Source organism: Pelophylax lessonae (assembly GCF_965119305.1).
Source record: "Pelophylax lessonae genome assembly, chromosome: 12".
Classification (NCBI taxonomy): Eukaryota; Metazoa; Chordata; class Amphibia; order Anura; family Ranidae; genus Pelophylax; species Pelophylax lessonae.
In genome coordinates, this window is record NC_138779.1 from 23,608,609 (window position 1) to 23,630,152 (window position 21,544).

The 21,544-nt window shown below is 42.2% G+C and overlaps 1 protein-coding gene across 7 annotated transcripts in view; it reads left to right on the forward strand.

The window, feature by feature from the left end:
* Positions 1–21,544, forward strand: part of PKNOX2 (PBX/knotted 1 homeobox 2) — a 785,503-nt gene that overhangs the window by 583,104 nt on the left and 180,855 nt on the right. Inside the window, exon 1 of one of the 7 annotated variants that reach the window (XM_082273325.1) lies at positions 14,219–14,334. The exons of the other annotated variants lie outside the window; for them this stretch is intronic. The gene's annotated coding sequence lies outside the window, so the exon portion shown is untranslated. Of the gene's footprint in view, positions 1–14,218; positions 14,335–21,544 lie in introns of those variants that run through there. 7 annotated transcript variants of the gene reach the window in all.

Below are 21,544 nucleotides of genomic sequence, written 5' to 3' on the forward strand. Positions count from 1 at the left end.
CCTCAATCACATAGCCCCCTTATCTCAAAGCTATCCAATCACACAGTCCCCCCATTACAGAGTCCCCTAATCACATAGTTCTCCTATCACAAAGCAATGCAATCACACAGTCCCTCCATTACAGACCCCTCCAGTCACATAGTTCTCCCATCATAAAGCAATGCAATCACACAGTCCCCCCATTACAGAGCCCCCCCAGTCACATAGTTCCCCCATCACAAAGCAATGCAATCACACAGTCCCTCCATTACAGAGCCCCCCCATCACATAGTCCCCATTCACAAAGCCATCTACACACACTGTCCCTCCATTACAGAACCACCTCAATCACATAGCCCCCCTCATCTCAAAGCTATCCAATCACACAGTCCCCCCCCCCCCCCATTACAGAGTCCCCTAATCACATAGTTCTCCTATCACAAAGCAATGCAATCACACAGTCCCCCCATTACAGACCCCTCCAGTCACATAGTTCTCCCATCACAAAGCAATGCAATCACACAGTCCCTCCATTACAGAGCCCCCCCCCTCCCCCCATCACATAGTCCCCATTCACAAAGCCATCTACACACAATGTCCCTCCATTACAGAACCACCTCAATCACATAGCCGCCTCATCTCAAAGCTACCCAATCACACAGTCCCCTAATCACATAGTTCTCCTATCACAAAGCAATGCAATCACACAGTCCCTCTATTACAGAGCCCTCCATCACATAGCCCCCCCCCCCCACCCCATCACAAAGCCATCCAATTACACATTCCTTGCCCCATTACATGGCCCCATTAATCACATAGTCCCCTCATCACAAAGCTGCCCAATCACACATTCCCCCTTATTACAGAGCCCCCAGTCACATAGTCCACCCATCACAGAACCCCCAATAACACAGCCCCCCATCAAAGAAGGCCCCAATCACACAGTCCCCATCACAGAACCTTCAATCACACAGACCTCCCCCCCCCCCTCATTATAGAGCACCCCAATCACATAGTCTCCCTATCACAGAGCCTTCCAAACACCCAGACTTTCAGACCCAGAAAATGATCAACTCTTTCAAGTCAAAAACACTAACAGCTTTGACATTTCTGAGATCAGCCCTGATCAGTAAATGTCAATTTTTCAAACAAACCTATTGCAGAATGGGATAGGAAGACCGAATTTCTAGCAGTTAGATTCCTTGCAATTAGTGATGAGCTGAGGTTTGGCCTGAACTTTGGTTTTGACAGAAGTAAGCTGTCATTCCTGAGACAATTAACTGTGGCCAGGGCCTTCCTTGCCCCGCAGCTGCTTGTACACAAAGGCACAGAGATGCTTGTGACATTATTGGCCTAATATAGCTACAAGGCCATATTAGGTCAATGCCTTTGACAAAATATGTTTTTTTTGAAAAGTTGATGGCTGAGCTGGACTGACCTGCTCGATAGAGGGTCTGTGGGTGGGTGGTAGGTGAGAGAGGTCCACTTGGGGAAGTTAACTCCCAATCAATCTGGCTCGACTGGGTGAAAAAAGGCAGTGGACCCTTGTTAAGGGTTCTGGGCTGCTACCTTAACCACTTTACGTCTGCCTGCAGTAATATTACTGCGGCGGAATGGCTCGTTATCGTCTGACGACGTAGTACTACGTCGTCAGACACTCCCCTTTCCCGGCGGCGCGCGTGCGCCGCCGGGGGCTCGCTCCCGCTGTATTCAGTCACAGCGGAAGTCGGGCTAGGGGAGGAGCGGCGGCGATCGCCGCTGCTCTTCCCTGATCCTCGGGGATCTAGTGTGGAGATCCGCCTGCTTGTGTAAACACAAGCGGGCGGATCTCCTAAGTGACAGGCAGGGTCAGATTGCAGGGTTCAGCATAGCTGAACCCTGGATCTGTCCTTGTGTCACTCAGTCACCTCCCCCCACACACATGTCAGTAAGCACCAGGCATACATTAATCCCTCCCTCTCCAATAAAATTAACCCCTTCCCTGCCAGTGTCATTTTTACAGTAACAGTGCATATGTATAGCACTGATTACTGCAGTAATGCCACTGGTACCCCCAAAAGTGTCAAAAATGTCAGTCAAGGGTCTGATCTGTCTGCCGCAATGTCGCAGTCCCGCAAAAAAATCGCAGATCGTCACCATTACGCGTTAAAAAAAAAAACACCAAAAATGACAGAAATCTTTCCCTTTGTTAGTAAACGCAATAACTTTTGCGCAAACCACTCAAAATACGCTTATTGTGAATTTTTTTTACCAAACATAGGTAGCAGAAAACAAATTGGCCAAAAATTGAAAAAAATTTTGATTTTTAAATTTTTTTGGGGGGAATTTCATATAAAAAAATGTGAAAAATATTGTTGTTTTTTCAAAATTTACGCTCTTTTTTTGTTTATAGCGCAAAAAATAAAAATCGTACAGGTGATCAAATACCACCAAAAGAAAGTTCTGTTTGTGGGAAAAAAAGGACATAAATTTCGTTTGGGTACAGTGTCGCATGACCGCGCAATTGTCAGTTAAATTCGCACAGCGCCGAATCGCAAAAAGTGGCCCAGACGTAAGACAGCAAAATCCTCCGGTGGTAAAGTAGTTAAGATACAGCCTAATGGTCGTTTCCAAAGTTTCTAGTGGTAGTTGGTTAAAGGAGTGCCCAAAATCAGCAATAAGAATCCCACTTAGATCAAAAGATCATTGTTTTATTGGTAGCAGAACATGTTAAAGGCTTTGGCAAAATATGGCCATATTAGATCACTGATACCATGGACTTCCCTATCCCTTTGTGTATGTGCAACTGCAAAGCAGGGAATCCTAAGCCTGCAGGTCCTTGGCCCAGTACTGACAGTGGCCTTCCCGCTTTGAGCCCAGAGCTGAACCCTAGCTCATTTCTACTTGATACATAAAGCACCCCTTCCTACTGTATCTGTTGTACCCTGGTCTAAAGCACACATAGTTAAATAGTAACACAGTTACATAGTAAGTCAGGTTGAAAAAAGACACACAAGTCCATCCAGTCCAACCAATAAAAGGGAACAAAAAAATCATACAATCCTATACACAGCCGGCCATAGACAGTTCAAATCTCAGCTGGTTAAGCAGGGACCAGATGAGACTTGAACCACCTATGGGCGGGCTGATCAAACCCAAGTCGATCCATCAATCATCTTGGGTACAACCAGCATATCAGAGTTTATGCGATTATTGCCAGTGGCTATAGCCAATAGCATTATTCGCTGTGTGTTCTCCCAGGGGGACGGCTTCCCGCTCCCCCCGCCAGGAGAACACAATAGCTCCATAGGAAGGACTCGGGCAATTTACTTTCCTGTACCATATATGGCCAGCTTAAGGAAAGACCAAAAATCATATTCAGTGTATAGAAGGCATTGTTCAAATATCAATGCAGCTTGGGGCATCGCTACGGAAGGTGAATAAGATCTGAACTATTCCTCCCGCACGTACTAAAGTCAAAGTCTGTATGGAGCTTGATAATTAATTAAAATTGGATTGTGCAGTATGTCCTATATGTAGGAAGATCTGTTGTATACAGCCATGTCCCATTAACTCCTTCATAGGAGCCAACTAGAGCCATCATCTTTCTATCTTCATTTCAGCTTATGGTGAATTTGAGTCTTATGTTTTTTTTCAATTAGTTTTTTTATGTTTTTTTTGTCAATTGCATGCCATCAGTCCAGCCACCAAAGTACCCCTGGTGCCATTGTGTGTGCTTAGAGCTCCCATAGAGAAAACATTTACACCATCAAGAGCAACCTTCAACATCTGTGGAGGCTGAAGCCTCTGGATTCCGCACAGATTCATCAGCAGCTGGAAGAGGTTTAGGGCTAAAAGGATTAGCTGAGAGAATCAAATACCTCAGATCTGCAGAAATAGAGGAGTTAGTTAAGTGTGAAGAGTCTAATTAAATTCACATTTTACTGCAAATAAACTCATCACAGCTGCTGAATGGCAGCCCCCGGCCTCCCCGGGGATTCAGCGCCCGGTCTCATCCTCCTCCTGTGTAAGAGACGATGGAGCACCTTGGTGCAGAAAAGGAGGGTCTATGTGGTCATAATCCCCAGAAAAATCTACATAGCAAAAAAAAGCTATATTAGACATGACAAAATCCAGTGATTCTTATATGTTTGTGAAAGCGGTTGATTCGTGGTTTTGACTGCTTTCTTGGTTGCCCCCCCCCCCCCCTCTCCAATAAAAGTCTTACCATTTTTGGTTGTGCACAACAAACTTTCCTATGTTGAGCCAGAAAAAAATAAAAAATATAAGGATTTTGGAATGAGTTTATTTTTTATGACAGTGATGGGTAACATGACCCACACCATTACCGGCTTTTCTTTATCTTCCATCTGCTGCAGAATGATAGTTGTTACATAGTTACATTATAGTAGTTGAGGTTGAGTAAAGACAAGAGTCCATCCAGTTCAACCTGTTGTAGGTGTGTGTGGCCGTAATCATCTCTCATACCCCTGAATGTTTTGATCCTTGAGATGTACGTCCAAGAGTCTTTTAAACGTAGCCATACTCCCATTTGTGGCAGAGAATTCCACAGTCTTGTAGCCCTTACTGTGAAGAACCCCTGCGTAGCCTGAGGTTAAAACGCTTCTCTTCTAAGCGCATTGTATGGCCCCATGTCCTCATGCATTCCTTGTGACTGAATCGTTTTTTTTCTATGCTCAGACCACCGTTGAGGTATTTGTAAATTGCTATCATGTCCCCTCTCAGGCGTCTCCTCTCCAGGGAGAATAAATCAAGCGCGTCTAAACACTCTTCGTAATTAAGGTCCTCCAATCCCCTAATTAGTTTAGTTGCCCTTCTCTGATCTCTCTCCGGCTCCAACACATCTCTTCTGGCGACCAGAACTGGACAGAATATTCCAGATGCGGTTGGACCAGTGTTTTATAACATGGGTGTATATATACATGCTTATTCAATTCAATTAAACAGAAACATGTTTACCACTATATTTCCAGGATTTTGAATATAAAATCTCCATAAGCAGAGGTCAACTTGGGTGTAATCAGTGTTGTATCTTGGCCAAGGCTAACAAGGCCCAGGCCTAGGGCGGCACTTTGCAGGGGGGCAGCAAAAAAGTGGGCACTAATAAGCTTCACTAATGGGGCTGCATTAATATTCTGCACTAATGGGCTGCACCGATGGCCACTTATGAGGCTGCAGTGACTGCCACTGATGAGGCTGCGCTGATGGCCACTGATAAGGCAGCACTGATGGGCACTGATATGATGCACTGATATGCTGCACTGATGGCCAGTAATGAGGCTGCACTGATGAGACTGAACTTATGGAAACTGATGAGGCTGCACTGATGGGCACTGAAAAACTGGTTGTAGTCTGTGGTTTACAGATAACAGGGCGGATCATAAACATGAAGGGGTGTGACCTCTACAGGAAGGGGTGGGTCATATTTAAATTAAGGGGTGCCCAAGTTTAGTCAGGCCTAGGGCAGCACAAAACCTAAATACACCACTGGGTGTAATATGCATGTCAAAAAAACAGGTGGCTCCATAAGTAAAGGCAGCTGAACTCATACATGCAAATTGTGACTTTGCTGTAGTAATTGAGCTTAGCCACATAGACCTTCCCAAGGAGGTCCTTGCTTAAAGCCCATCTTTAGGCATAGATAACCTCCTCCCAATCCCTCCTGTCCTCCACACCTAGACCATTGACCAGAATTAAGCAAAAAAACCCTTCCAAATCTTTTTTTCATTCACCTGGGTCTGCCATCGTGTGTCTCTCACCGGTGCCGCTTCCAGGTGGGTAGACCAGCAATCCAGCTTTAAAGTACTGCCACGTCCTACAGTATCTTGTTGATGCCCCTAAATGTGTCGTCCTCACGTTGCTGCAGTCTCCTGGATACTAAGAGGATTCCTCCACTGAATAGTCAATGGTCACCCAGGCAGTGACGTTGGCACCTAAAGAAGGATCCTTTCACTCTGCAGTCCAGAAGACAGAAGACCCTGGGACCTGGCATGCCATGTGACCATAGATTAGGGCAACTAGATTTGATTTTTTTTTTAATTGCTGTAGCAATTAGCTAGAAGAGGTGTGGGTTATTGTTAGTGGGTGAAGGGTCCCTACCTGCAGTACAGGTTTAAAGGTCTCAATCTTGGTGTTTAACCTCTTGCCATCCATAGGCCATAAATAAATGGCCTGAACTCCAGGTGGTTGAAGGAAACCTGACATGTGATAAATATACAGTCTGCCATTGCTAACCTACTTTCTCATATCCTGCAGCTTTAGGGCTTTTGATTTGTTGACTCTGAACAAGTATTCAGGAGTCTTGACTTCACTGTCTCTATACATGTTACAGGTCAATGATTCAAAAAGATTTCCTTTCATTTGAAGAACATCAATATCTCTCATATGTAGCACTACCCCAGCAGGAGCCACTGATAGTTTGGGTTCTTTTCCCCCACTCACAGCATGCACAGCCAGGCACACTGCATTTTCAGCATTCTTACTTTGGCTCAAGAATCAGTCTAGGGGTTTATTTTAGGGTTTTTATTGGGAACAGGAACTTGGATAGGGATGGGGAGCATGGGATACACCATTAGTGTGGAAATACAATATTTGAGGACTGCTAGGTTTCTGGCTGATCTGTACTGAGATGCAGGGTGTATTGCACAACTCTGGCTGCTCTGTATTCTCCTGGTTTACTTCTACAACTCCTGGCTGTTTTGCACAACCCCTGGTTGACTTAACGAAAGTCACTTCTCTATATAGCAGGATCACTTACTAGGTCCCAGAATAGTGCGCTTCCTTCCAACAACTCTCTTCTGGCTCCGCTCAGTCTCTAGACTTGGCTCTTTTCGGGCGTTCCCCCCCCCCTCCCCAACTAAGCCTAGCTTGGTCCTCGTCTTCAAAGGCTCCACAGCTTCTTCTCTGTCACTCCCTCTCTGCCCCAGGGGTCTTTTCCTAAAGGATTGGACTTAGGAATTGTGCACACTGGCTGCCAGGCTTTAGAATATTTATGTCTCTCCCTCCACCTTCTGGGTGCACATCTCCAAAGATTGGTTGGGTTTCCATAAATATTCAGTCTGCCTGTCCTACTCTACCTCCTAGTATACTTCTAGAAGGCAGGGGGGAATAGTAGAACAGCAGCCTGTGAAACACTGAACAGCCCTTAGTCACCCCCTTGCTCCACTGTTTACAGAGAAGCTAACTAAACTGACCTAGCAGCCTACTCTGAACTATAAGGCTCCGTTCACATGTCAGCGTATGGATCGCGCAAAAAAAAAAAATCGCGGGACGCATTACGCCCAAAAAAGTACAAGAGCTTCTTTGGAGCGTATTGCGTCCTGCGATTTTTTTGCGCAATGTTACCGTGATTTGGCAGGCGGAAATCGCGGCAACATCGCTCAGCGTTTGGGGGGCTATTGCAAATCAATGGGCAACGCATCCATACGCTGACATGTGAACGGAGCCTTAGGGTGCTACACATATATAAACAGTAATAATAAAATGGATATGTACTGTATAAAGCAGAAAATGTTGGTGTTTTTTCAAACATTATTATATTGTTGAATAATATTCGTGAATGCCCTGGAATACGTATACATAGCTTCCTGCAGTGGTGGCTGGTGCTCCATGGGCCGGGGGGGGCGGCAGACGGACCACACTATACCCCCCCCCCGACCACACCAGCTCCAGCCCGCACACCATAACCCCCCCCCCCCCCCGGTCGCCGGCTCACTCACCCTGGACTGGCAGGCAGCGGCGGCTTCCCCCTCAGTCTCCTCTGTGGGTCGTGCGTCTCCTCCTTGGTCAATAGCATGGCTTCTCCTTTCGGCCAATCGGGTAACGGGTCTCAGGGCCCACTTCTTGATTGGCCAGGAGGGGAATCCGTGTGACAATACTGAATATTCATTCGCTATTGTCACACAACTGGGTGGACTCGGGGTGCAGTGCTCTGTGACCCGAGCCCACCCTTTTTTGAAGCCTATTACATCCTCTGACTCTAATCACATGCTTCAAAACAAAAACCGCATTGGAATCCATGCGTCCAGCTCCCTGCATGTAGATTAGAGGACCGGACGCATGGATGGGGGGCGGCGCCCCTGCGCCCCCAATGGACGGGCCGCCACTGGCTTCCTGCATATCAAGAGTAAAGTTATGCAGCTGCTGTGACTGTAACAGAATTTTATCCACTTTTCCGCACTCGGGCTGGCCTTCCACCATGATGCAATCTGTACACATCATCGGTGACCAAACACGGGGAACGAATAAGGCTTTTCTTCATGACTAATATGGCTATTTGCAGATCATTGTGAGCTGTTGATAATTAGCTCTGATTTTCTCGTTATTGAGCTTGGCTTGCTCATTTGCATAGTACATTTACATAGCATCGCTCGCTGTGTTTAGTGATAAATATTCATAGACGTGTTTCTGTGCATTTTTATGGGGAAAAAAGGTCAAATTGTAACAAATTGTATTCTGTATCTGTGCACGGTGTTTACGCAGACAAGACCGTCTGTGACACCGGGATCACGGACATGTTACTGATCCTATTTAGTGTTAAGTGGTTTCCGAAGGTAAATATGGCTGATCTGGTATAAGGCGTCCTGAAAGGAATTCACATTTAAAGGCATTTGTGGGATTTAGCTCTTTAGTTCATAGTTTAGTTTAGTTAGAGGTCATCAACCTTTTTCTTAAAGTTAGCAGTGTCATTAAGTGTGCTTTTCTCCTGGGACCCTATTTGTCGTTTGGTCCTTGCTACCATCTGGGGACCCAAAACATTGAGTGCATGGTCCTATTTAAAGCGGACCTTCAGTAATTTTTTAATCTTTCCATCTATTTAATCTTCTGCCCTTGTTGCTTTAACTTTGGATAGTAAAACCTTTTTTTCTGCCAGTAAATACCTTATACAGCCCACTTCCTCTTTCTTGTCTGTTGATTACCCATGGCGAATGACATCATGCACAACTTTTTCTCACACTCTCATGAGAGTTTGCCAGCAAGGGAGGGGGGGTGAGGCATGGAAGAACCAAGGAGAGCTGCAGAGCTGGAGGGGGCTGGATGAGGGCGGAGATAACAGAAGACTGCAGAGATCCATGAGTATTCATCAAGAGAGGAGAAATGTGCAGGCAAGCAGTGGTGTGAGTATGTCTGTCTGTCTGTCTGTATATATATATATATATATATATATATATATATATATATATATATATATATATATATGTGTGTGTGTGTGTGTGTTTAAATCCAGGTCATTGCTGCTATCTGGGGACTCAAAACATTGAAAACATTGAGTGCATGGTCCTATTTAAAGCGGACCTTCAGGCATTTTTTCATCTTTCCATCTATTTAATCTTCTGCCCTTGTTGCTTTAACTTTGGATAGTAAAACCTTTTTTTCTGCCAGTAAATACCTTATACAGCCCACTTCCTCTTTCTTGTCTGGTAATTAGCCTAGGACAGAGATGGCAAACCTTGGCACCCAGATGTTTTGAAACTACATTTCCCATGATGCTATGCACTCTGCAGTGTAGTTGAGCATCATGGGAAATGTAGTTCCAAAATATCTGGCGTGCCAAGGTTCGTCATCACTGGCCTAGGCTAATGACTCTCTCTCACACTCTCGTGGGAGTTTGCCAGCAAGGGAGGGGAGATGCGTCATAGGAGAGCCAAGGAGAGCTGCAGAGCTGGAGGGGGATGGATGAGGGCAGAGGTAACAGGAGACTGCAGAGATCCATGAGTATTTATCAAGAGAGGAGAAATGTGCAGGTAAGCAGTGGTGTGAGCGTGTCTGTCTGTATATATGTGTGTGTGTGTCTATGTAAATCCAGGTCATTGCTGCCACCTGGGGACCCAAAACATTGAGTGCATGGTCCCATTTAAAGCATACCTTCAGTAATTTTTTCATCTCTCCATCTATTAAATCCTCTGCCCTTGTTGTTTTAACTTTGGATAGTAAAACATTTTTTTCTGCCAGTAAATACAGTAAAACCTTGGATTGAGAGTAACTTGGTTTAAGAGCGTTTTGCAAGACAAGCAACCTTTTTTTTTTACAAATTTTGACTTGATAAACAAGCGAGATCCTGATCACGTCACAAATTAGTATAAAGGAGAAGAGCGGCACCTCTTAGTGTAGAAATATGGTTACATTTAATGAAGGTACAACAGGGGGTGCTTACTAACTGTGGGGGAGTTGCAGAGATCCGGGTTCCTGCTTAGCCGGAACACAAGATCTCAATCTTGTCCCCTTGCAGAATGGCGATCTGCCTTGTTTATATAGGCAGATCGCCGTTCTTTCTCTCCTGGGGATGATTGCGGGTGGCCCGTGGACGTTGGTCCAGTTGGACCTGCTGATTGACATCCCCGCTAGCCAATCACGGCGTGATGGCCCCTCCAGGGGCTATGGGACCATCCAGTGGCTATTGAACAAAACGGCATACAGGTACGTCGCTTCGCACAATAGAACCACACTGCCACAGTAAATACACAGCGGCCGGTCGGCAAGTGGTTAGATAAAACCATATTGGTACACTTAGAGGCGCCTCTCTTCTCTTTTATACTCTGTAGCTTCTGCTGGATTTTGGATCCTTTGTGGAGGCTGCCATTTGTAGATGGACATTTTGTGGTTACACAACCTATCACATTGCTATCATCTTTTTATATGGACTATAAACTGAAGGATTTATGAATAAATGGTTGTGGAACGAATCATTTGAGTTTCCATTATTTCTTATGGGAAAATTTGCTTTGATATAAGAGTGCTTTGGATTACAAGCATGTTTCTGGAACAAATTATGCTCGCAATCCAAGGTTTTACTGTACCTTATACAGTCCACTTCCTCTTTCTTGTCTGGTAATTAGCCTAGGGGCTAATGACATCATGCACAACTCTCTCTCACACTCTCATGGAAGTTTGCCAGCAAGGGAGGGGGGGGGGGGTGAGTCATAGGAGAGCCAAGGAGAGCTGCAGAGCTGGAGGGGGCTGGATGAGGGCGAAGATAACAGGAGACTGCCGAGATCCATGAGTATTCATCAAGAGAGGAGAAATGTGCAGGTAAGCAGTGGTGTGAGTGTGTCTGTCTGTATATACTGTATGTGTGTATATATATGTGTGTCTGTGTAAATCCAGGAAGGGAACAGGCAGCAGCTTCAACTGCCCACAGTTAAAATGGCTGTAGCCAGACTTAGTGGAGGGAGATTTCTGCAGCATATTTGGCAAGTACAGAATCACAGTATATATAAAATAATATGCAAAGTGGTTGGAGGGAAGCTTCAGAGTGGCAAATATGTTTTTAGTACAAATTATGTGATCAGACTGCAGTTCCTCTCTGCCGATATTTTCGGACACTTAAAAAAACATTTTTTTTGTTTTATTTATTTATTTATTTTACAGGTACTCTTGTGGAGGGATCTGGGGGGTCTAAAAGACCCCAAACCCCTCCTCTGCACTTAAAAGCATTAAAAACGTCAAGTTTGGCTGTTTTGAATGCTGTAATTTCTTTGAATTTGGCGCCGAGTACCCGGAAGTGATGTCATGACCCGATGGAGACCCGATCAGAGCCAAATGCGGCTTTGATCGGGTATTCGGCAGCCGCACAGGCTGGTTGCCTGGGTCTCCCGGTGGGACGGGAGACATGGGCGAGCCGCGGAAGGCAGCGGGAGGGGAGGGACGTCCCCTCCCGCTCCTTATAATGACAGCCGAGCGGCTTCTCAGCCACATCGGTTGTCATTACAAGACAGTCGACCGTCGGCTATGGACGCCGGTACCGGGGTGATGTCTCTAGCTGCAGGCATCACTCCGGTACAAGCACTTTCCCAAAATATTGGCAATATCGGTAACCTCAGGGGCCGATTCCGATATATCGGGGAAAGTGCATATCGGCCCTCGATATATTGGCTTTGCCGATCCATAGTTCTGATCCACTGGTTGCTTTCTCCTGTTCTTAGCGCATTGGTACACAAAGTTCAATGCAGGTAGTTTGCGGAATTTTAAATGGACACCAAAGCTTTGACACTTTGGAAATGTACAAAGTTTTTGTAACTCTTTCCTTTCTTTGTAAGTAGGGGGGAGAAATTGTTCCAATGCCACACATCTGACAAAACCAAAAGATAACAGTAGTGAAAGCAGCCTCAGTCCAGACTCCACCCAGGCTTTGGTCTGGGTTTTGTTGGATGTGCGGCATTGGAACGATTTCTTACACTTATTGAGCTGAGACAAGCTCTTTCCTAGCCTGCACTCCCCCCTTACCGGACTTAGACTAAGGAGGAGCCTGGAGCGGCACCCCCTGCCTTTTGTGTGGGTTCTTTCCTTTCTTTATTATACAGTGAGGGAAAAAATTATTTGAACCCCTGCTTATTTTGTATGTTTGCCCACTGACAAAAGAAATGATCAGTCTATAATTTTATTGGTAGGTTTATTTTGCCAGTGAGAGACAGAATACAAACAAAAATATCCAGAAAAAGGCATTTCCAAAAAGTTATAAATTGATTTGTATTTTAATGAGTGAAATAATTATTTCACCCCTTCACAAAACATGACTTAGTACTTGGTGGCAAAACCCTTGTTGGCAATCACAGAGGTCAGACGTTTCTTGTAGTTGGTTACCAGGTTTGCACACATCTCAGGAGGGATTTTGTCCCAGTCCTCTTTGCAGATCCTCTCCAAGTCATTAAGGTTATGAGGCTGATGTTTGGTAACTCGAACCCTCAGCTCCCTCCACATATTTTCTATGGGATTAAGGTCTGGAGACTGGCTGGGCCACCCCAGGACCTTCTTCTTGAGCCACTCATTTGTTGACTTGGCTGTGTGTTTTGGGCCATTGTCATGCTGGAATACCCATCCACAACCTATTTTCAATGCCCTGGCTGAGGGAAGGAGGTTCTCACCCAAGATTTGACAGTACATGGCCCTGTCTATCGTCCCTTTGATGCAGTGAAATTGTCCGGTCCCCTTAGCAGAAAAACACCCCCAAAGCATAATATTTCCACCTCCATTTTTGATGGTGGGGATGGTGTTCTTGGGGTCATAGACAGCATTCCTCCTTCTCCTCTAAACACAGCGAGTTGAGTTGATGCCAAAGAGCTTGAATTTGGTCTCATCTGTCAACAACACTTTCACCCAGTTCTCCTCTGAATCATTCAGATGTTCATTAGCAAACTTCTGATGGCCTGTACATGTGATTTCTTGAGCAGGGGGACCTTGCGGGCGCTGCAGGATTTCAGTCCTTCACTGCGTATTACCAATTTATTTTCTTGGTGATTATAATCCCAGCTTCCTTGAGATCATTGACAAGATTCTCCCGTGTAGTTCTGGGCTGATTCCTCACCATTCTCATGATCTTTGAAACTCCACGAGGTGAGATCTTGCATGGAGCCCCAGACCGAGGAAGATTGATAATTAGTTTGTGTTTCTTCTGTTTGCGAATAATCGCACCAACTGTTGTCACCCTCTCACCAAGCTGCTTGGCGATGGTCTTGTAGCCCATTCCAGCCTTGTGTCGGTCTACAATCTTGTCCCTGACCTCCTTGGACAACTCTTCAGTATATACAGTGTAATGTTTGGGGGGTTATAAGTAGTTTTCTAGCAAAAAAAAACCCTGATTTGAACTTGTCAGAAAAAGGCCCGGTCCTAAAGTGGTTAAGAGGCAGAAGTTGCTCCTAACTCAAGGAACCCTTTGTCACCTCTTAAGGAACCCCTTAGTGTTCCATAGATCCATAGTTGAGAAAGGCCGATAAAAGTTTTGATTATTGGATCCCAAAAATGAAATTGGCTGCCCATTGATAGCAAAGTCCTCATAGAGAGAATCGGCAAATCTGTTCAGGTAACGCCACCATGAAGTATGTGACAGCAAGCATGGAAAGGGGACATTTTACTTTCAGGTAAACATTACGACGTTAACTCCAACCATTAGCAAACACGATCATTTTCCTTTTTAAATGTCTCGCTTTCCCTGTATTTTGATCCAGCTGATAGGAAATAAAGATTTATCTCATAGCGGAGAAATCTATTTAGAGATAAACTCCGGCTCGCAGCCGTTGCCGCTCTCTGAATTGGCCCCCAGCAGCTGCATAAATGCGTCCTTCCCCCGAGCTCCGCGCAATAAGAGCGTCTCAGCTGGTGGCTGTTTTGAAAACTTTGAGCTGACTGGCTCCAGATTTCCATTTTCATTGCATTCAGTGGCTGCTCCTTTTATCTCCGCCGCCTCTGTCCTTTTCAATTAGACTGCCAGTAAAAGGAGGAATAGGGAGCGCCTCACGCCGGTCTGAGGTGTGCGGAAACTCACACTATGAAGATTGCACTCAGATTAGAATAATCGCCCACATATTGCCTAACAACATCCAGAACAGAGGGCTGAGAAAGCAATCTGCAAGGCGCTGGGTGGTATGTTTACTTCTCACATGTAAATACTCTCTCCAGGGACTTCTCAGGACTTATTGTAGTGACCTTGACTCTGCCATGTGCAGCAAATGAGCATTTCTCCTTTGTGCAGTGTATACAGAGGGGCTGTGATCTCTCCGCTACTCACACATGACAATGGCACCATGCTACAGCCAGTGTCTTCTCCATGCTACAGCCAATGTCCCCTCCATGCTACAGTCAGTGTCTCCTCCATGCTACAGCCAATGTCCCCTCCATGCTACAGCCAGTGTCCCCTCCATGCTACAGCCAGTGTCCCCTCCATGCTACAGCCAGTGTCCCCTCCATGCTACAGCCAGTGTCCCCTCCATGCTACAGCCAGAGTCTCCTCCATGCTACAGCCAGAGTCTCCTCCATGCTACAGCCAGTGTCCCCTCCATGCTACAGCCAGTGTCCCCTCCATGCTACAGCCAGTGTCCCCTCCATGCTACAGCCAGTGTCCCCTCCATGCTACAGCCAGTGTCCCCTCCATGCTACAGCCAGAGTCTCCTCCATGCTACAGCCAGTGTCCCCTCCATGCTACAGCCAGTGTCCCCTCCATGCTACAGCCAGTATCCCCTCCATGCTACAGCCAGTATCCCCTCCATGCTACAGCCAGAGTCTCCTCCATGCTACAGCCAGTGTCCCCTCCATGCTACAGCCAGTGTCCCCTCCATGCTACAGCCAGTGTCCCCTCCATGCTACAGCCAGTGTCCCCTCCATGCTACAGCCAGAGTCTCCTCCATGCTACAGCCAGTGTCCCCTCCATGCTACAGCCAGTGTCCCCTCCATGCTACAGCCAGTGTCCCCTCCATGCTACAGCCAGAGTCTCCTCCATGCTACAGCCAGTGTCCCCTCCATGCTACAGCCAGTATCCCCTCCATGCTACAGCCAGTATCCCCTCCATGCTACAGCCAGAGTCTCCTCCATGCTACAGCCAGTGTCTCCTCCATGCTACAGGCACAGCCAGTGTCTCCTCCATGCAAATCCTTTATACCCACATTGACTACTGCAGTCTGTATTATACTTCCCTGCATATATTAACACCAAGTCCTACCCTTCCCTTTACTAACAAATCCATGAAGTCATTCCTTTTCTTTTTTTAGGTTTTCTTTCTTCTATTTTCATCTGGTGATCCAGCCAGTAAGCCTGTTGTTTTTCAAAAGCACAAGCTCTCCAGCAGAATGTATCAGTTACAGAGATTAGACAAACCATTTAACACTGGCAGGGGGTGCTTGAAATTATCAGCTTTATTTTATTTTATTTATTATATATATATATATATATATATATATATATATATATATATATATATATATATATATATATATATATTTTTAATTTAACACAAGCAGGGGTGCTTAAAATGATCAGCATTTAATTATTTATTTATTTATTCATTTTATGTAACACTGACAAGGGTGCTTATATTGAGTAGCTTTTATTTTTGTTTATTCATTTATATTTTTAATTATTTATTTATTTATTTATTTATTTATTTTATTGAACACTGGCAGGGGTGCTTAAAATGATCAGCATTTATTTATTTATTTTATGTAACACTGACAAGAGTGCTTATATTAATATGCTTTTATTTTTATTTTGTTCATTTATATTTTTATTTATTTATTTATTTTTATTTACCAATGGCAGGAGTGCTTAAAATGATAAGCATTTATTTATTTATTTTATGTAACACTGACAAGGGTGCTTATATTGAATACCTTTATTTTTATTTATTCATTTATATTTTTATTTTTATTTTATTTTTTATTGATCACTGGCAGGGGTGCTTACAATGATCAGCATTTACTTATTTATTTATTTATTTATTTATTTATTTATTTATTTTATGTAACACTGACAAGGGTGCTTATAATGAATAGCTTTTATTTGTATTTATTCGTTCATATTTTTATTTATTTATTTTATTTTTTTTATTGAACACTGGCAGGGGTGCTTAAAATGATCAACATTTATTTATTTTATGTAACACTGCTAAGGGTGCGTATAATGATCAGATTTTATTTTTATTTATTAATTTATATTTTTATTTATTTATTTTATTTAACACTGGCAGGGGTGCTTACAATAATCAACTCTTGTTTGTTTGTATTTATTTATTTATTTTATTTTATTTCCTTCATTTAACACTGGCAGGTGGGTGCTTAAAATTATCAGCATTTGTTTATTTATTTATTTATTTATTTAACATTGGCAGGGGTGCTTAACACGATCAGCTTTTATTTATTTTATTTATTTATATTTTTTTAATTAACACTAGCAGGGATGCTTAAGATGATCAGCATTTATTTATTTATTTTATGTAACACTGACAAAGGTACTTGAACTGACCAGCTTTTATTTTTATTTATTTATTTATTTATATTTTTATTTATTTAATTTTTATTTAACACTGGCAATGGTACTTACAATGATCATCTTTTATTTGAATTTATTTATTTATTATGTATTTATTTAGTTTTTTTTTTTTTTAACACTAGCAGATGGGTGCTTAAAATGATCAGTTTTTATTTTTTTTATTTTTTTTATTTTTTTATTTTTTATTTTTTTTTGATTTTTTTATTTAACAATAACAGGGGAGCTTACGATGATCAACTTTTTTGTATTAATTTATTTATTTATTATGTATTTTTTTTTATTTAACACTGGCAGGTGGGTGCTTAAAATGATCAGCTTTTATTTTTTTATTTATTTTTATTTATTTTTTAACACTGGCAGGGGTGCTTACAATGATCAACTTTTTTGTATTTGTTTATTATGTATTTTTTTATTATTTATTTAATACTGGCAAGTGGGTGCTTAAAATGATCAGCTTTTATTTATTTATTTATTTTTTATTTAACACTGGCAGGGGTGCTTACAATGATTAACTTTCTTTGTATTTATTTATTTATTATGCATTTTATTTTATTATTTTATTTAACACTGGCAGGTGGGTGCTTAAAATTATCAGCATTTGTTTATTTATTTATTTATTTAACATTGGCAGGGGTGCTTAACATGATCAGCTTTTATTTATTTTATTTATTTATATTTTTTTAATTAACACTAGCAGGGATGCTTAAGATGATCAGCATTTATTTATTTATTTTATGTAACACTGACAAAGGTACTTGAACTGACCAGCTTTTATTTTTATTTATTTATTTATTTATATTTTTATTTATTTAATTTTTATTTAACACTGGCAATGGTACTTACAATGATCATCTTTTATTTGAATTTATTTATTTATTATGTATTTATTTAGTTTTTTTTTTTTTTTTAACACTAGCAGATGGGTGCTTAAAATGATCAGCTTTTATTTTTTTTATTTTTTTTTTTTTTTTTTGGATTTTTTTATTTAACAATAACAGGGGAGCTTACGATGATCAACTTTTTTGTATTAATTTATTTATTTATTATGTATTTATTTAGTTTTTTTTTTTTTGTTTTTTTTTTAACACTAGCAGATGGGTGCTTAAAATGATCAGCTTTTATTTTTTTTATTTTTTTTTTTATTTTTTTTATTGGATTTTTTTATTTAACAATAACAGGGGAGCTTACGATGATCAACTTTTTTGTATTAATTTATTTATTTATTATGTATTTTTTTTTTTTTATTATTTAACACTGGCAGGTGGGTGCTTAAAATGATCAGCTTTTATTTTTTTATTTATTTTTATTTATTTTTTAACACTGGCAGGGGTGCTTACAATGATCAAATTTTTTGTATTTGTTTATTATGTATTTTTTTATTATTTATTTAATACTGGCAAGTGGGTGCTTAAAATGATCAGCTTTTATTTATTTATTTTTTTTTTATTTAACACTGGCAGGGGTGCTTACAATGATTAACTTTCTTTGTATTTATTTATTTATTATGCATTTTATTTTATTATTTTATTTAACACTGGCAGGTGGGTGCTTAAAATGATCAGCTTTTATTTATTTATTTATTTTTTATTCAACACTGGCAGGGGTGCTTACAATGATTAACTTTCTTTGTATTTATTTATTTATTATGCATTTTATTTTATTATTTTATTTAACACTGGCAGGTGGGTGCTTAAAATGATCAGCTTTTATTTATTTATTAATTTTTTTTTAAACACTGGCACAACACAATGATCAGCATTTGTTTATTTTTTTTATTTATTTATGTATTATATATTTTATTTTTTATTATTTAACACTGGCAGGGATGCTTAAAATGATCATATTTTATTTTTTTTAAAATAATTTCATTCAACTCTGGGTGGGGGGTGGTTAAAATGATTAGCTTTTAGTTGTTCATGTAAGACCTTTATCCCAAAAGGAAGAAAATATATTCTGTAACTGATTATAAAGTGTGAGCTGGAATTTTACTTTATTGTGTTAGTGTACCTAAATCAGTGCTTTGTGCATTGGTCCGAATCATTTGGTGGAGGGGGGATTATGGTGTGGGGTTGTTTTTCAGGGGTTGGGCTTGGCCCCTTAGTTCCAGTGAAGGGAACTCTTAAGGCGTCAGCATACAAAGACATTTTGGACAATTTCATGCTCCCAACTTTGTGGGAACAGTTTGGGGATGGTCCCTTCCTGTTCCAACATGACTGCGCACCAGTGCACAAAGCAAGGTCCATAAAGACATGGATGAGCGAGTTTGGGGTGGAGGAACTTGACTGGCCTACACATAGTTCTGACCTCAACCCGAGAGGACACCTTTGGGATGAATTGGACATGGATGAGCGAGTTTGGGGTGGAGCAACTTGACTGTCCTACACAGAGCCCTGACCTCAACCCAAGAGGACACCTTTGGGATGAATTAATGCGGAGACTGCGAGTCAGGCCTCCTCATCCAACATCCGTGCCTGACCTCACAAATGCGCTCCTGGAAGAATGGTCAAACATTCCCATAGACACTCCTATACCTTGTGGACAGCCTTCCCAGTAGAGTTGAAGCTGTTATAGCTGTAAAGGGTGGGCCAACTCAATATTGAACCCTACGGACTAAGACTGGGATGCCATTAAAGTTCATGTGTGTGTAAAGGCAGGCGCCCCGATAGGTTTAGGGGTATGTCTATATACGCACAGTGTTTTTGAATATTCACGTGGATTACAGCAAAACATCTGGTGTGCAGGAGGCCTAAGCGATGTGATGACGATGATCAATATCATTTCTAATGACAGAATGACTGACCTAGCAGGGCACCCATCTGGGTGAGATGAACATTACAGCCATGTAACGGGAAGGCTGTGCACACCTTTCATAGAAGATTTGTCACACAGAGATTTATTTGCACTTTGTTGGACTTTCTTCGGGACTTTTAGTGCCGGGTCACACTACCGCGGCACGACTTCGGGGGCGACCTGTGAAGTCGCTTGCACCGCGACTTTCGGCGCGACTTGCACGGACTTCATATAATGAATGTCAATGCAAGTCGCTCCGAGGTCGCCCCGAAGTAGTACTGGAACTATTTTCTAAGTCGGAGCGACTTGAGTCGCTCCTATTAGAAGGGTTCCCGTAGTACAGAATGGACCGCGACATGTCAGGCTGACCAGTTGCCTGACAAGTCGCGGTAATTTGAATGGGCACTTAAGAATATTAAGGAACGGATATTATCTATAAATTTTGTGGACATTTTTTTTACACTTTTTTACACTTATTTATTGCGTTGAGTTTTGCACGTATACAAATTGTTGATGGTTACCAATTTAACCGGTTCCGGACCGCCTACGGAATATATACTGCAGCAGGCTGGCCCCCCTGCGCGAACCGATGTATGGCTACGTCGGTCACACGCCGGCAGCTAGGGGGAAAGCGTGCCGCCGGCGGCACGCTTCTGCCCCTACTCGGCAGCGGGAGCTCCGATTGCCGCCTGACACCCGTGATCACTCCACGCTGAGAGAGAAGAAGGCTATTGTAAACTATTCTTCCGTTCTCTCTGGAATGATCACAGAGCTCCTGTGATCCTTCTATATAGGATCACAGGTCTCTATGGTTATTCCATAAGCCACGCCCACCCGCAGTTAGAATAACTCCCCTAGGCTCACATTTAACCCATTGATCACCCACAGTGTTAACCCCTTCCCTGCCAGTGTCATTATTACAGTAACAGCGCATATTTTTAGCACTGATTACTGTAGTGATGTCACTGGTCCCCCCCAAAAGTGTAAAAAATGTCAGTTAGGGATCTGTCCGCCACAATGTCGCAGTCCCACAAATAATCGCAGATCGCCGCCATTACTAGTAAAAAAAAAAAAAAAACAATAAAAATGACATAAATCTTCCCGTAGTTAGTAGACGCGATAACTTTTGCGCAAAATCAAAAGACGCTTATTGCGATTTTTTTTTTTTTTTTTACCAAAAATATGTAGCAGAATACAAATTGACCTAAAATGTTAAAACATTTTGATTTTTTAATTTTTTTTATTGGGAATGTTATATAGCAGGATGTGAAAAATATATATATTTTTTTTTTTTTAGAATTGTCACTCTTTTTTTTGTTTATAGTGCAAAAAATTTAAATCTCACAGGTGATCAAATGCCACCAAAAGAAAGCTCTATTTGTGGGAAAAAAAGGACATCAATTTTATTTGGGTACAGCGTCACACGACCACGCAATTGTCCGTTAAAGTAATTCAGTGCCAAATCGCAAAAAATTACCTGGTCGTTAGGGGGTAAAACCTTCCGGTCTAGAAGTGGTTAATAAAAATTTGCTGCCATCTACCAGGATGATGAAAGGAGGGCGGACATTACAGCAAGGCAGTGATCCCAAACACAAAGCCAAGGAAACTCTCCATTGGTTTCAAAGGAAGAGAAAATAAAGCTGCTAGAATGGCCCAGCCAATCACCTTGAATCCAATAGAAACTCTATGGAAAGAACTAAAGATCAGAGTTCATAGAAGAGGCCCATGGAACATTCAAGATTTGAAGACTGATTGTGTGGAAGAATGGGCCTAAATCACACCTGAGCAACGCATGCAACTAGTCTCTCCATACAGGAGGCGTCTTGAAGCTCTCATTACCAGCAAAGGATTTTGCACCAAGTATTAAATATATATATATATGGGGAAGGGGTTGGGGCTTTAAATGAGGTTACAACCGACCATTGTACCTCCATCCCTGTATTCAGAAGCAAAGAAGAAAGGGTTGGGCTTTGAATGAGGCATGAGACTGAGTCTGATTGCAAAACAAAGGAGTAACAAGTAG